The sequence below is a fragment of the Odocoileus virginianus genome, chromosome 3, assembly GCF_023699985.2.
Source record: "Odocoileus virginianus isolate 20LAN1187 ecotype Illinois chromosome 3, Ovbor_1.2, whole genome shotgun sequence".
Lineage (NCBI taxonomy): Eukaryota > Metazoa > Chordata > Mammalia > Artiodactyla > Cervidae > Odocoileus > Odocoileus virginianus.
Window position 1 is genome coordinate 8,115,754 of NC_069676.1, and position 6,075 is coordinate 8,121,828.

The 6,075-nt window shown below is 40.2% G+C and overlaps 1 pseudogene; it reads left to right on the top strand.

The window, feature by feature from the left end:
* Nucleotides 1-3,090: 3,090 nt before the first annotated feature.
* On the top strand, nucleotides 3,091-4,037 carry LOC110149696 (olfactory receptor 7A17-like; annotated as a pseudogene).
* Nucleotides 4,038-6,075: the final 2,038 nt, after the last annotated feature.

The window sequence follows — 6,075 nt, forward strand, 5'->3', positions numbered from 1 at the left end:
TTCAGTCTGCATCATTAATCATTTAGAAAGGAACTTGGACTTCTACAGGGCAAGTGTTCTCTCTCAGTCTGCAGGCAGGTGAGAGCTCTGCACACACTTCAGGGGAGGTTCAGAGAGGACAGAAGCCAGGAGCATGTGCCTGAGGTCACCTGAGGGCCAATCTAGCATATCCAGAGGCCAGAGGTCACTGTGGTTATTTCTGGCTTTCCTAATATTAGTGTATCTATTTAGGTCTAAAAATAAAGTGAACCCTTCACTCGTCAATGTTGATAAATGGTAACAGAGGAAGTTCAGTTAGAAGGAATGGTGGTGGTGGTTTAGTCGCTAAGTTGTGTCTGACCCTTTTGTGACCCCATGGACTGTAGCCCACCCAGCTCCTCTGTCCCTAGGATTTCCCAGGCTAGAATACTGGAGTGGGTTGCAATTTCCTTCTCCAGGGGATCTTCCTGACCCAGGGATTGAACCTTGGCCTCCTGGTTTGCAAACGGATTCTTTTCCAATGAGCCACCAAGGAAGCCCCGTTAGAAGGATTGGAGACATAAAAGGCTTCCAGTAAAAGTAGACAATGAGTCTAATCATCTTATTTATGAACTGAAGTAAGCAAGTAGGAAAACGCCTCAAGAAAAAGAAGTATTCTGCATCTTCATATAAAATATATCCAACTTTTGTTGTATTTCTTTTTTTTTAAATTTATATTGCTAATTACTTTACAATATTGTAGTGGTTTTTGTGATACATTGACATGAATCAGTCATGGATTTACATGTGTTCCCCATCTTGAAACCCCCTCCCACCTACCTCCCCATCCTATTCCTCTGGGTCATCCCAGTGCACCAGCCCCGAGCACTTGTCTCATGCATCCAACCTGGACTGGCGATTTGTTTCACACTTGATAACATACATGTTTCAATGCTGTTCTCTCAAATCATCCCACCCTCACCTTCTCCCATAGAGTCCAAAAAGTCTGTTCTATACACTTGTGTCTCTTTTTCTGTCTTGCATATAGGGTTATCGTTACCATGTTTCTAAATTCCATATATATGCATTAGTATGCTGTGTTGGTGTTTATCTTTCTGCCTTATGTCATTCTGTATAATGGGCTCCAGTTTCATCCATCTCATTAGAACTGAATTGGTAGTTTATATTCCATTTGTTTATTCTCTTGGGATATTTAAACTGTAAGATAAATCACATCATGAACATATATCCCTGTTTATGTCCTTGTAAAAATATATTTTTTATTATTATTTTCTGGGCATCAAGGAGATGACACTAGAGTTGGATTATTGATGAAGGAAGGAAATTTTTCTTTGTTTCATTGTCTCAGGGCTCATTTGAGTTTATTGGAGTTTATTGGATATTTTCACTCTTAATTTGTCTATGTCCATTGCATTTCTCTCTCTTTTTTTTTTCTTTCTCTCTCATGCTTTTCATTCTTCTCTAAATACTGAGAAGAAATTGGCCATACCAATGTTGAATCCCAAATTTATTGTTCTATGGGAAGTTTATAAATGGAATTTGGTGGTGGGATGGGGAAGGAGATGGGAGGGGGTTCAGAAGGGAGGGAATATATGTATACCTATGGCTGATTCATGTTGAGGTGTGACAGAAAATGATAAAATTCTGTAAAGTTCTCTTGAAACATCCCACCCTCGCCTTCTCCCAGAGTCCACAAGTCTGTTCTATACATCTGAGTCTCTTTTTCTGTTTTGCATATAGGGTTATTGTTACCATCTTTCTAAACATGTATATTATCTAGGGTGAAACAGATAACCAGCCCAGGTTGGGTGCATGAGACAAGTGCTCGGGCCTGGTGCACTGGGAAGACCCAGAGGGATCGGGTGGAGAGGGAGGTGGGAGGGGGGACTGGGATGGGGAATGCATGTAAATCCATGGCTAATTCGTTTCAATGTATAACAAAAACTACTGTAATGATGTAAAGTAATTAGCCTCCAACTAATAAAAATAAATGGAAAAAAAATTCTGTAAAGTTATTATTCTTCAACTAAAAGACACTAAAAAAATCCTGGAACCTCTGGGTAAAAATAATACATTCTTTTGGAGAATAATAATTTGATCTGACCAGCTTGATGTGTAACCATTCATGGCCTAATGAGGGTGGATCTGGGTGACCAGTTTATGATAGTAACACAAGCCAGAAGCATCATGTGTGTGTATGTGTGTGTGTCTGCCTGTTCCTTGTGATGAGAGACCAGTTCTTAAAGAAAAGGCATCTGTACTCTTATGTTAAGATGACTTACACAGATGTCAGAAGTTGGTCAATAGATGGAACTAAGTAGGGAAGCTGGTATAATTCACAGGAAGGTTTTAAACTAAATTCATAAAGTGCAAGGAACCACAGGGAAGGAGGGATTCTCTATGCGCTGAAGGTTCAGCTATAGCAGGGAGGCCACCTTGTTCCTCAGCATCCTTGACACTCTCTCTAATCACTTGCCCTCATACTTATTCCTTCACCCCACTGGCTTCCTTGTTTGCACTTGAACATGTGGAACAAACATCTTGCTCAGGTCCTTAGCAGTGGCAGCTCCCTCTGCTAGACACACACTTCTTCTGACATCACAAAGGCTTCTTCTCTCTTTCTTCAGGATCTTAAACATCACCTAGTTTGAAGCTCTTCCTTGAACACTCAGGACAAAATAACACCTCCTGCCACTCTCTCCTTTATACCTGGTTTTGTTTTCTTCATAGCATGTGTGACATTCTGACATATTCTATCATATTTTATTTGAATATCCTCATTCACCATCTTTCGACTGGGAGAGGATTACTTTTCAGCACTTTCTACTAGGGCAGCACTAAATATGCATTTCTTAAATAAATGAAGAAATACCCAATTAGAACTCTAGAATAGATGAGCTCCTTGCCAATGTGATGAGAATGGGACAAAAATTCTTTGTCAGAGATGAAATGGAGTATACTTTAGAAGAGAACATTTCAATAAGTAAGGTATTATGATCAATTACTTGAGGGCTACATAGAAATTGCAGTATTTCAGCTATGTGAATTATGCTAGTTTGTGTGCAAATGAGTCATGTTATTTTCCTTTTTCCTAATAGTCAACTCCACCCCATGGAATCAGGGAATAATACACAAATTTCAGAATTTCTTCTTCTGGGACTTTCAGAAGAACAAGAACTGCAGCCCCTCATATTTGGGCTCTTCCTCTCCATGTACCTAATCACTGTGTTTGGAAACCTGCTCATCATCCTGGCCATCAGCTCAGACAACCACCTCCACACCCCCATGTACTTCTTCCTCTCCAACCTGTCCTTTGTAGACATCTGTTTCACCTCCACCACCATCCCAAAGATGCTGTGGAACATCCAGAACAAGAGCAAAGGTATCACCTATGAAGGCTGCATCACCCAGATGTATTTTTACATACTGTTTGGAGGATTAGATGACATTCTCTGAGTGTGATGGCCTATGATCGGTATGTGGCCATCTGCCACCCCCTGCACTACATGGTCATCATGAGCCCCCGGCTCTGTGGACTGCTGGTTCTGATATCCTGGGTGCTCGTTGCCTTGAATTCCTTGCTACACAGCTTAATGGTGTTGCGTTTGTCCTTCTGTCCAGAAATACAAATCCCCCACTTTTTCTGTGAACTCAGTCAGCTGGTACAACTTGCCAGTTCTGACATCTTTCTTAATAACATAGTGATGTATTTTGCAGCTGTCCTGATGGGTGGTGGTCCTTTAGCTGGTATCCTTTACTCATATTCTAAAATAGTTTCCTGCATAGCTAAAATCTCATCAGCTCAGGGGAAATATAAAGCATTTTCCACCTGTGTGTCCCACGTCTCAGTTGTCTTCTTATTTTATTTTACAGTCTTAGGAGTGTACCTTAGCTCTGGGACTACCCACACCTCACATTCAAGTACAATTGCCTCAGTGATGTACACTGTGGTCACACCCATGCTGAATCCTTTCATCTACAGTCTGAGAAACCGAGATATGAAAGAGGGTTTAAAGAGATTGTATTTGATGCCAAGTATAAAAGACCAATTATACTAGTGCTCTGGATTGCATAACTCAAAGTATCAAAACCAGAAATTGTTCTTTGATCATTGTGAAAGAAATTTTGCTCCTTGCCCTTATTTCCTGGGATTTCCATTTTTCTTTCCTTTTTTGAATTCAGTATCTTTATAGAATTTTAGGAACTCTCTTTTTACGTGTTATTCTCAGTCTTATATATGGACAGTTTTTATTTTTTCCTACCCATCATTTCCTATCTTTGGTTCAAAATTGTTTGGAAATTCATTTCTTTGATGGAGTATCATAGAATCATGGAGACTTTATCAGGAGTGATGTCGTATCATCAGAGCATTTAGCCTGTTGTTGTTCAGTTACACAGTTGTGCTCACCTCTTTGTGACCCCACGGATTGCAGCATGGCTGGCCTGCCTGCCCCTCCCCATCTCCCAGAGTTTGCCGAAGTTCATGTTCATTGCGTTGGTGATGCCACCCAGCTATATCATCCTCTGATGCCCTCTTCTCTTTCTGTCCTTGATCTTTCCCAGCAGCAGGCAACTTTTCCAATGAGTCATCTGTTTGCATCAGGTGACCAAAATGATGGAACTTCTCAGCATCAGTCCTTTCAGTGAATATTCAGGGTTGATCTCCCTTAAGACAAGTGCTCAGGACTGGTGCACTGGGAAGACCCAGAGGGATCGGGTGGAGAGGGATATGGGAGCGGGGAGCGGGATGGGGAATACATGTAAATCCATGGCTGATTCATGTCAATGTGGCAAAAACCACTACAATATTGTAAAGTAATTAGCCTCCAACTAATCAAAATAAATGGAAAAAAAAAAAAAGACGACTGGTTTGATCTCCTTGCTGTCCAAGGGACTATCAGGAGTCTTCTCAAGCAATATATTTCAAAGGTGTCAATTACTCCACCTTCTGCCTTCTTTATGGTCTAGTTCTCACAAGCATATGTGGCCACTGGGAAAATCATACCCTTGACTATGTGGACCTTTGTTGGCAGAGTAATGTCTCTGCTTTTCAACACACTGTCTAGTTTTGTTGTCGATTTCCTGCCAAGAAGCAGTCATCTTCTGATTCCATGGCTGCACTCATCGTCCACAGTGAATGGAGCCCAAGAAGAGGAAATCTATCACTGCTTCCACCTTTTCCCCTTCTATTTGCCATGCAGTAATGGGGCCAGATGCTATGATCTTAGTTGTTTCAATATTTAATCTTGAGTTGTCTCTTAGGAGATCATATAATTTGCTGGCAGTTTAAGAGGTTTTTCATAGGTATTGCTTATTGCCAATCTGCTAACTTGTTTTTCTGTTAGTGTCATTCTTGGTTTTTCTTTTTTTGTGTGTTTCTTTTCTTATGATTTGATGATTTATTTAGTGATATGCTTCTGTTCCTTTCTCTCTAGGTTTTATCTTGTGTAGATTTTTGATGTATAGTAAAGAAAGTGTCTTCATATGATGGCCTACAATGATGTCTGCTTATAAAAACAAGTTTTCTTTTAAGTTCATACACATACTAATCACACTACATTTTCACTCCCTGCCCTACATTTTATGTCTCTGAAGTCACATTTGATACCTCCTCAGTTATCCCTTTCATTCTTATTGCAGCTATACTTGATTTTAGGGTTTTTTGGTCTATTGAGTCCTCACACCAGCTCAGTGATCTGACCCTCAGCCTCTCTCCGGGTCTGCCTTTACTTGAAGGGTTTCCTCTTCTTACAGATTCTTCCCACTTGCTATGCCTTTCTTCCTTCCTTCTTAGAGAAGGTCCTATAATGTTCTGTGTAGAGTAGGTTTAGAATTAATAAATTCTATTAGTCTTAGATTGTCTGAAAAGTTCCTCATCTCTCCTTCAATTCTAGATGTTAGTCTTTCTGGGTAGAAAGCCCTAGTTTGCAAGTTTTTCCCTCTCAACACTTTAAATATATCATGCCTCCCCATTATCTCTTACAAAGTTTCTGCAAAAAAAAAAGAAAAAGAGAAAGAAATCAGCTGATAGACCTATGTGCTTCCATCTTATATGACTCTGTTTTATTTTTGCTGGCTTTAGAAAACCATATCTTT